Source organism: Momordica charantia (genome assembly GCF_013281855.1).
Source record: "Momordica charantia cultivar OHB3-1 chromosome 9 unlocalized genomic scaffold, Mcharantia_2.0 BLBB01000009.1, whole genome shotgun sequence".
Lineage (NCBI taxonomy): Eukaryota > Viridiplantae > Streptophyta > Magnoliopsida > Cucurbitales > Cucurbitaceae > Momordica > Momordica charantia.
The window spans coordinates 14,464,870-14,473,461 of NW_028275167.1; the positions used below are offsets into that span (position 1 = coordinate 14,464,870).

The window sequence follows — 8,592 nt, forward strand, 5'->3', positions numbered from 1 at the left end:
TTTAAATGTCTCATGTTTATTAATCCACATTTTAGAAATAAAACATGAGTTAATAATTATGGGTGACATAAATGTCATTCAAAATATTGAAATTCGTTTTTAGGAGAAATTTCATGTATTTGAGGAATTTAATAACTTCCAAAAAGAGAACACTACTCAATCTCCATCTTTTTTTTTGGAAAAATGAGTGACTTTTGAAATTTGTTTAAATTGTTTTATGATAAACTGTTTTAATAATTAAAATTAATTTTAAAACGAAAATTTCATGTATTTATGGAATTTATAAAATCCATAAAGAGAACACTATTTTTTCCAAAATTATGGAAAATTTTATTTGCACAAGAAATTTTATGTATTTATGAATTTTAAGAAAATACACAATGATGACACTACTAATTCTCAAATTTGATTTATGTTGTTTGTTAAGAAATTAGTTTTCAAAATTTTGTAAAATTATTTTTTAGGAGGAGTTTAGAATTTTAATAAAAGAAACTCATGGGGAGAACACTACACTAATATTTAAATTTAATTTCTTCCTATTGTTTGAAAATTAAAAAGTAAAAGGAAATGAAATTCAAATTGACAATATCTACAGAAATGAGAAGATGTCAACATTTGAATTAAATGCACGCCAATCTGTGAAACTAATCATAGTGTGAAATTAATATTAAATCAAGTATCTTAACAAATTAAAACCAAAATCACACAATCACAGAAGGGTCACAATGCATAAAACACTAAAAAAAAATCTCCTATAATAATTGTAAAATGGATTTTAGTGTCCATCATCCAATACTTGTATATCTCATGCATTCACTAATTTTAAAAGATAGTCAAATAATAGTAAAGGAGATTTCAAATCTTTTGAAGGATGTTGCGTTCAATAAAAAATTGAGCGGGCACCGATTGGAGGAGATTTTAAGAAGAAGAAAATAAAAAGGAAATTTGGAGAGACTAAAAGATATGGTGAACCTCAATGTATGTTCTCTCTATTTTTGTCTGTCTCCACTCTATGTGTTTCTCTCTCCTACTCTCTCCCCTAAAAGCAAAATTAATCAATTTATATAGACATAAGAAAAACTTGGAGAGAAAGGAAAAGTACTCCCTATATGTGTGGGAAGGAGGTTTTGGTGAAAAAGGAAAAGTAGTCCTATGTAGGGGAATGAGGTTTTTGATATTCCAACCAAATTGACAGAGACTTCCCCTGTGTGTTTTTCTGTTTGTATGGAGATACCTCCTCCTTCATCCTAAAAATCAAACAATTTTTATAGGCTTATAGAAACTTGGACAGAAAGACACAAAGTACTCTTGTACTGTAGAGGGTAAGTGTGAGACAGATTAGTGGGAGTGAGGGAGAATGTGAAAAGAAAGAAAATGGAGAAATCGGTGGGACGGAGGAGAATGTGAGAGAGAGAGATATTGGTTGGAGAGATGGAGAAGTTACGTAAAATTGGGAGAGTGGGGAGGAAGGTGGGAGAAAATTAGAAAAGATGAAATACAAGGAGAAATTAAAGGGAGATGTTTTATATTTTTAAGATTCTATATTCTCTTTTCATTTTTAAAATCATAATTTTAATTTTAATTTTAATTTTATTATTAATTTTTAGTTTTTTATATTTTTTGTATTTTTTAATAACAATTAACAAATACAGCACAACAAATATCAAATAAAATTAAAATGATCCAGACAAAATACGGTATCTACAGGTCAAAACAAAAAGCAGGTAAGCCTAAACCGGTCAATGAAACCCACAGGTAGAAAAACATTTGGCAAAAGCCAGAATAGGTTAGAAACCCAAGGGTGTTGATTGAACTTGGGTTAAACACCAGCAGAAGCCAAATATGTTAGAAACCCAAGGGTGCCGACTAAACTCAAAGTATAAAAACCATTGGCCAAAGCCAAATTAGTTAGAAACTCGAGAGTGAACCTTGAGGTATAAAGCATGGGCAAAAGCCAAACGGTTAAGAAACCCAAAAGAAGTACCACTGGCTCTGTTGAGAAGTTAAAATCCCAAGGCCAAAATCTAAACGGTAGAAACTAACCGTATAGCAGTGCCTAAGAGACTTGATTGCAACCGACTACAATGAAAGAGAATGGGGGCTATGATAGCCAGCCCAAGAAACGATAATCGACAGAGACAAAAGGATATCGACTGGGCTTAGAGTATGAATCAATTGGCAAAAGCCAAATAGGTTGGAAACCCAAGAGTGAACCTTAGATATAAAACCCTGGGCAAAATTCAAACAGGTTAACCCAATGGGGTACAGCTAGCCCAGCTAAAAGCTGTATCACAAAGGACATAAACAGTTAAAATTAACTGTATGGCAAAGCCCAAGAGGCTTGACCACGACTGACTATGGCAAAAAGGGTGGGGCTAAAAAGGTCAACCCGTGAAACGACAATCGACCCAGATGAGATGGTATGAGGGTTGTTCCACAAAAACAGTCACTCATGGAACGACTGAGCAACAAATAATCTCAATATAGAAGCCCTGACCTGCTTTATGCCTTCTACTTTGAGAGTGGGGGCTATTGTTATACAAAGGAAAACCACAAACAAACAAACCAAGGGAACAAAGAGAATCAACGAGATGGTCGGCCAAGCCGAGTCGCCGTGCCGAGCCGAGTCCGACATCTTCCTTCTTCTGTTGTCTACGAATCATTGGGCCTTCACAACAATCATCTAGAGCTCATGTAGAAGGTTATGGAAACCTTCCAAGCGATTATAAATAGACCATATAGCCTAACCTTAAGGCAAGCCAAATTCGACCATTGAATTCTATTACTCTACTGCCTCCCTTGCTAACTTAGGCATCGGAGCCCGTGTGACAAGTGTCAAACCGGTCTAGCCTTGTTCGGTTTTGCAGGTCTTCGAGTCCCTGATAATCAAGTTTGGTGCGAACCTCGGGGAGAGCATAATCCACACATTAACATTGACAATTATAAAATGTCATAAAACATGGAAATTTTCATAAATCACTGTTTTTCCCGCCAAAATCGCGACTCAACCATTTCATGACAGGTTTTCATTGTCATTGAAAATTCAGTTTTCGTGACAGTTTTTAACTGTCATAAAACTAACAAAATTCGAAAAGTTGCGTTTTTTCCTGCAAAAAATGCTCCTCTATGATTTATGACAGTTTTTTTTCTTCCAAACTTTTTTAATGTTCACAACTATCATGGAAGACCAATTTTCTAGTAGTGTAGTGTGTGAAAGATCTTAATTTCTAGGCTTAGTTTAGTTTAGTTCTTGAGCATAGTAAAAAGAACGGAATGTGAGTTTTGATCTTTGTCCCGAGCAAAATGTTGGATTTAGTTTTAGATCCCATAAAAAGAGGCATTTGTAAGGATTGATGTTGATCGCATAAACAGACCGAGTTTGCGATATTTAACTAGTAAAAGGATCGTATTTAGTGGAAAATCTCTAGAAGTGTTCAGGGAGTGAACTAGACCGAGGGTTGGTCGAAGAACTATAATATCTTGCATAATATTTTCAGTAACCTTATACTTTGTTTTTATTGCAGTTTCATTTTCAAGTATATTCTCTTTTATTGCAAATAATTTTTGTGATCATCTTGAATATTTGTTTTAGTGATATATAGGTTCATATAAAATGTGCATACATGATTTTGTCTTAAAAAAATTAATTAGTTGTTTTAGGAGCTTAAAATCGAAAAGTTTATTAAATTGATCTTCAACACTATTCACCCTCCCTAATACCGTCATACTCTAGTACTGTCATATTGATCCAATTATTGGTATTAGAGAGAATTGTCTTGTGCTGTTAATGTGGGTAAAGCATAAATGAGAACTCTGACCTGTGACTGTGTCATTAAAGCAGGACTCGGTGCTCATTGGCGTGGGTGAATCGATGGAGACACATGCCTGCTCCTCTAATAAGTACCATTGTTTGGTGACATAGGTGTGAATAGGGTTTCATAAAATTTTATAAAGGTTTTAATACAGTGTGCCAAATTTGAATGAATAAGTAAAAGTTTTACGAAAAAATAACTTTTGAGCAATAATAATGTAAATTTCATGAAAATAAATTCACTTCGAATTAACCGTAATACTTCATCTTCAAATTGAAACTTTAACAATAACACATCTCTTTTTCAAGTGTGGTTTGGGGTTGTTTCTTACTCATTTAATTATATTAACATTACTTTTTTTAGATGAAGAATATTTTCTCATTTGTAGCAAATAGGGGATCTACCCAAACTTAAAAAAGATAATCGAGTCTAGACGTAGACTTCAGTCTTTGTAAATTTGTACAAGGTTATGTTTCCATATAATTTATTTTCTTTAAATGATGATAATGTGTATTTTCTTAATACTAATCTCGTATATGGATGTTTTAGTGTGGAAGATGTATGTTCGAACATGGCTTAGTTTCTACAGTTTTCTCAATCTCTCCTTACTATGCGGCTATACTAGCATTACATGAGAGTGGAGATCGTGCCATAATAGTATTCGAGTGGATAATTTCATGGCCACGCCAAGAGAGACCTATTAGTTTCAAGGGAGAAAAATGGCATTATGTTCACGGGAGATCATGCCAAATTTGTTGTGTTGGACTATTTTGATGCTAAAACTATTTTGGGTTTAGATAGATCAAATTTATTTATTCTTTTCATGATATAACTTTCAGTTTTTGTGGCGAACCATTTGATTTTAGATCAATTGGCAATAATTGATTATGGAAGGTCGAGTAGACATAATGACGATGTGCTGATTATACCGGAATATTATAAGATCAATATTCCTAATGTTTGGGGGGTAAACAGTAACGCCCCACGAATTTCACCATTTCCAAACAGGGACCGTTACTAAGACTACCTAAAATTTTCACATAAACAAGAGAAGTACCTTCACAACAATACTAAGCAATAAAGCTACCACGCTTCCGCTGCGCTACTCTATTTTTAACACTCACGAGAGCTTGAACAATTAGAACAACAACACTAAAGATTTAAGAGAAACTCGCCTCCTATACAGATAAACCATTTAATGCCGACTTCACATTAACCAAACCTGTCCAGGAAACCTTCCTAACTATAAACCATTCACTAAACGAATATTAACATCTCGAATGACAATGAAACAAAAAACTAATTCAAGTACAATCAACTTAAACAAATGTATTCATAAATATCCTAGGTAGGTTACAATCCCGTAGTTCAAGAAGACAACAAAATTAATGCTCTAAAAAGAATAATGAATCGGCAACCTTACAACATCCTTTAGACAATAAACTAAACAAAACCAACCACTAACAACTCAACTACAAGATTACGTAGCCTCAACTATCCTAACTAAAAGAAATTAATTGCACACAACATAGCTAATGGTCTTTCCGATCAAGCCTCCTTCTCGCCATCACCATCCCAAGAGCTAGCTCGATACCTGCGAACTGGAGGGGAAAAAGAGGGATGAGTACAACCACAGTACTCAGTAAGCAGCCCTTATCCGAAAGGTCACGCACAAACAACATACTTATCAAGGAACAACGTGTCATGCTTATTAAAGGATCAACACACACACATCATGCTCAACCAAATCATGAAACATTCACAGTCATGCTTTTCATCACATTATGCATTCAAAAATAGACACATTCTATAAAATTCATTGACAACCACAACCAGGAACACATTAACTACCAGTACCAACCTCTAGTCTCCCTAACATCTCAAGTACCTCTACGCTTATCACAGCTACTCTAGCCTTTCACAGTTAACTCCTTCGAGCAGAGTCGGCCCCTGACCATTTATACCCGGAGCCCCGACCCTGCAGCATCGGCCCTCGACCATTTATACCCGAGGCCCCGATGACTTCACCGTCTATTGGCCCTTGACCATTTGTACCCAAGGACCCAATAGTTCTCCTTTCGAAAGACTCCTCGCATCGACCCCCGACCATTTATACCCGAGGCCTCGACGATCATCTTTATCCAATATTGGCGTATCGACCCCCGACCATTTATACCCGAGGCCTCGATACCCAATTAGTGACGTATCAGCCCTCGACCATTTATACCTGAGGCCCTGACACTCACCCATTCACTTCGTAACTTTCATAACTCCACATATCATTTCTAGCCTCCAACCAGGATTTCAGTACTACTTCCCTAACAACACCAACCACCACAAAGCCCAACAACAACACAACCACTAGTAAGATTTCAATGCATCACGGGTCTCAATAACACAAAGTTTGACAACAACCAACCTGCTCACAGCATAGCGCACACAAAGCTTCAACAAACAACCCTACGACATTCTTCACATAACATGCTTTTCACAACATAACAAATCCTAATCACTTCCAACCAACCATACAATATCAGTAAGTTCCTAAAGTTGCAGACAACAAACATGAATACCAGTCATATACATATCCAATATATAAAATAACCGCAAGTTACAATAACAGCATCGACCTCACAAACCTGTCCAACAATTAAAATAATAAGAGAAACATGTTTATAATGTAAAATCAGCAAGAACAATTTCTATTAACACACATCAACGCACACACCCGCCCCCGTGCTACTTACTTGTTATGTCCCAAAATTCTCACAAGAGTCCTACTTGCTACTACGCCATGCCTCATGCATCAACAATCTCATAACAGTCCAATATGCGATACACCAAAATGATCATATGTAAAAGCCAATCAATCTAAAATAGTCCAACATGATCCAACAGCTCTAGTAGGCATCGTTCACAGAAAAAGCACAATCAACCACTTAACCAAAATATAATTGATAAATACCCAGCATACATCAAACACAATCGATTTCTCATAAATATTCAATACGCTTTCGAAACAACAGATTATAGTACCAGTATACAAATTTCATCATGAAAACCAATTAGAACATAATAGCAATTCAATCATAGTCATCCAGGATTACCTGGCTACAATTTATGCACACAACCACATATTTTTCCCAAGATATATCAACAGTTTTATCAACAATGACGTTTACTAAATGATTACAACGACAAGCGACATGCAAGTATCACACATGGGCACACGAGCAAACAACCATATCATCTCAGCACACAACAACCAATCCCTCCAGTAAGAAACTACTTACAACAAAGTTCTAATGTGCTACCAAGTTCACTGAAGGGTTCCTAAATCCAAAAGCAAACCAAACTTGATTAGAATTCATGTTAGAAACACTTAGTTTTCATCGAAAGTGAGTTTAGATGATCCGTTACCTACTATCTCACCATAAAACCTCTTGGGTAAGGAGTGGGTCGACGCCGAGGAGGTTCGGGCATCCAAAATTGAGTTCGAATGTCCTTATGCTTGCTGTTCCGATGTCAAAAGCGATGGGTAACTACGATTTGGGTCCGAAGAGGAGTGGGTAACGTCGAATCAATGCCAGAAACGGGTGGGTAACACTAGCCAAGCTCTGTTTGGGTATGGGTCAACGTCGAACGTCACTGGAAGGCTGGAAAACGTCACCAAATTCGCTGGGCTTCGCGAATCCGGACTGTTCGGGGCTGTCAAGGCCAGAGGACGAACCAAAACTCCTCTGTCTGTCGTGCACCAACGTGGACAGTCGCTGGAACACCGTACCAATGCCGGATCTGAGCTCGGGCCACCGAAATCCACGAGGCGCACCGCTGTACTGCCGCCACTGCTAAAGGATCGCTGCACCGCCGTCACTGTCGCAGCCTGGGTGAGGTAGCCGCTGCCGTGGTCTCACCGGAAGTGCCGCAGAAAATAAAGAGGGAAGAAGCTGGATCCGGTTCGTGGAAGACCCACCGGCACGGATCAGAGTTGTAAAACCCGACTCCACCACGCGACACCCGACGCAACACTCACGAGAGCATCCCGACGCAAGACGCTACCTTTGATAGAACCGACCGACGCCGGAGAGCTGTGTTGTTCGAGGAATACCGCCGCACGCCAAAAACTAAAGCTCGTGGGTTCAAGATCTGTCGTCGTTGCTCGTGGGGGGACAAAACGGCCGTGGATGAAGCTTGCGTCGCCGGATCTACGTGCTCCGTCGTCGTCTACTCGTCGGAAGAGTCTGTCGGATCTAAACAGGAAGAAGGGAAGAGGGGTGCGGCGGCTGCAACAAGAAAGGGAAAAGGGGGAGAAAGAGATGGCTAGAGTTTGACTTGTTTCCTTTTGATTTTCTTTGTTTTTACACTAAAAGTCCAATTCCCAAATTAATAGAAGGCCCATGGGTTTGAAGAAACTAAAATTCTACTTTCAAACAATATAAACTCAACGATCTTCAACTAAAACAAAAGTAAAACAAATAAATCTAAGGCCCGAAGCGAAAATCCTAAAGAAAACACTCTAGTAATTAAAATAAACTCACAACAACCCAAAATGAAATCCAAGAGGAAAAATTAAATTTCCAAAAGTTTAATTAAGTTTTAATTAAAATCTCTTTTCAAAATTTTAGAACTTAATTATCTAAATCAAACGAAAATAGATTTGATTCGAAATTATCCAAAATTAAAACTCCAAAATAAGAAGTTTCAATAATTTCACTTAACGAAAAAGGAAGAAATCCAAAGGCACAATTTTAAATCATAAAATAAACGAGTCAGAGAATGC

At 37.2% G+C, this 8,592-nt stretch overlaps 1 long non-coding RNA gene across 1 annotated transcript; it reads right to left on the reverse strand.

Annotated features, from left to right (window-relative positions):
* Positions 1-5,070: 5,070 nt before the first annotated feature.
* On the reverse strand, positions 5,071-8,115 carry LOC148209037 (uncharacterized). Its single transcript, XR_015787313.1, has 3 exons — positions 7,233-8,115; positions 7,106-7,145; positions 5,071-5,413 (listed from the first exon to the last, which is right to left on the reverse strand). It is a non-coding gene; the product is annotated as an uncharacterized LOC148209037 (long non-coding RNA).
* Positions 8,116-8,592: the final 477 nt, after the last annotated feature.